This window comes from Trichechus manatus, unplaced genomic scaffold (assembly GCF_000243295.1).
Source record: "Trichechus manatus latirostris isolate Lorelei unplaced genomic scaffold, TriManLat1.0 scaffold00312, whole genome shotgun sequence".
Taxonomy (NCBI): domain Eukaryota; kingdom Metazoa; phylum Chordata; class Mammalia; order Sirenia; family Trichechidae; genus Trichechus; species Trichechus manatus.
In genome coordinates, this window is record NW_004444248.1 from 1 (window position 1) to 1,389 (window position 1,389).

Genomic DNA, 1,389 nt, shown 5'->3' on the forward strand with positions numbered 1-1,389 from the left:
AAGATCCATCTGGCAATGATATCCTTAGTTCCATGTTCTCTTCTGAATTTGGCTTGAATTTCTGGTAGTTCCCTGTCGATGTACTGTTACAGCCACTTTTGAATGATCTTCAGCAAAGTTTTACTTGTGTGTGATATTAATGATATTTTTTGATAATTTCTGCATTCTGTTGGATCACCTTTATTTGGAATGGGCATGAATATGATTCTCTTCCAATCAATTGGCCAGGTAGCTGTCTTCCAAATTTCTTAACATAGAAGAGTGAGTGCCTCCAGTGTTGCAACCATTTGTTGAAACATCTCAATTGGTCTTCCATCAATTCCTGGAGCCTTGTTTTTTACTAACGCCTTGGTGCAACTTGGACTTCTTCCTTCAATACCACCATTTTTTATCATATGCTTCCTTCTGAAATAGTTGAACTTTGACCAGTTCTTTTTGGTACAGTGAATCTGTGTATTCCTTCAATCTTTTGATGCTTCCTGCTTCATTCAATAATTCGTCTATAGATTCCTTCATTATTGCAAGTCGAGGCTTGAATTTTTTCTTCTTCTTTTTGTTCATCTTGAGAAATGACAAACGTGTTCTTCCCTTCTGGTTTTCTAACTCCCGGTCTTTATACATTTGATTATAATACTTGACACTGTCTTTTCGAATCCCCTTTGAAATCTTATGTTCAGCTCTTTCTCTTCATCATTATTAATGATAGGATGTACAAAAAAACCCAAAAATGTACGGTCTTACATGCAGTTTGTCTTAACTCAAATAGGTTGTAGTAAGTCGGGGACTACCTGTAAGTAAAGACAATATGGTGGAAACAGAGGGCTACTGATCACTATGGAAAGAAAACAGATGACTATATAAAATGAAGAAACAGTCTTCAGCCATTCCCTTTGAGCATACAGACAAACTAAAAAATATGCTTTCTGTCAATATATAAACACAATATATACTGGAAATATACATGCAGGAAGTATTATATTCTCCATCTCACCAGATAGTGAAACAGCAAAGATTAAGAGGAGATTAGCATCGGCATTATTAACATAGACATGCTGGTAATTATAAATTCTTAAGGAAAGAAATACTGAAAACTGAGTTTGAAATCCACTCTATATCCTTTATAAAATTTGTTGATTATAAGTATGTATAGGCTAATTGAGAATGATATTATATATGTGTGTATCTTTTGTATATTCTTCTGCATATACTTTTTAACACTAAATAAATTCATGGAAGATCCAATTATTCTATTTAATTTTACTGGGAAGTTGGGAAGAAAAGAAAAAAAATACCAGTAGAGTAAAATTGTGGTACCCTCATCTACACAAGGAGAACTACTCAATAAGTAGAAGGAATAATGAAGAACTTCATGAAGTCAGATTGAATTTC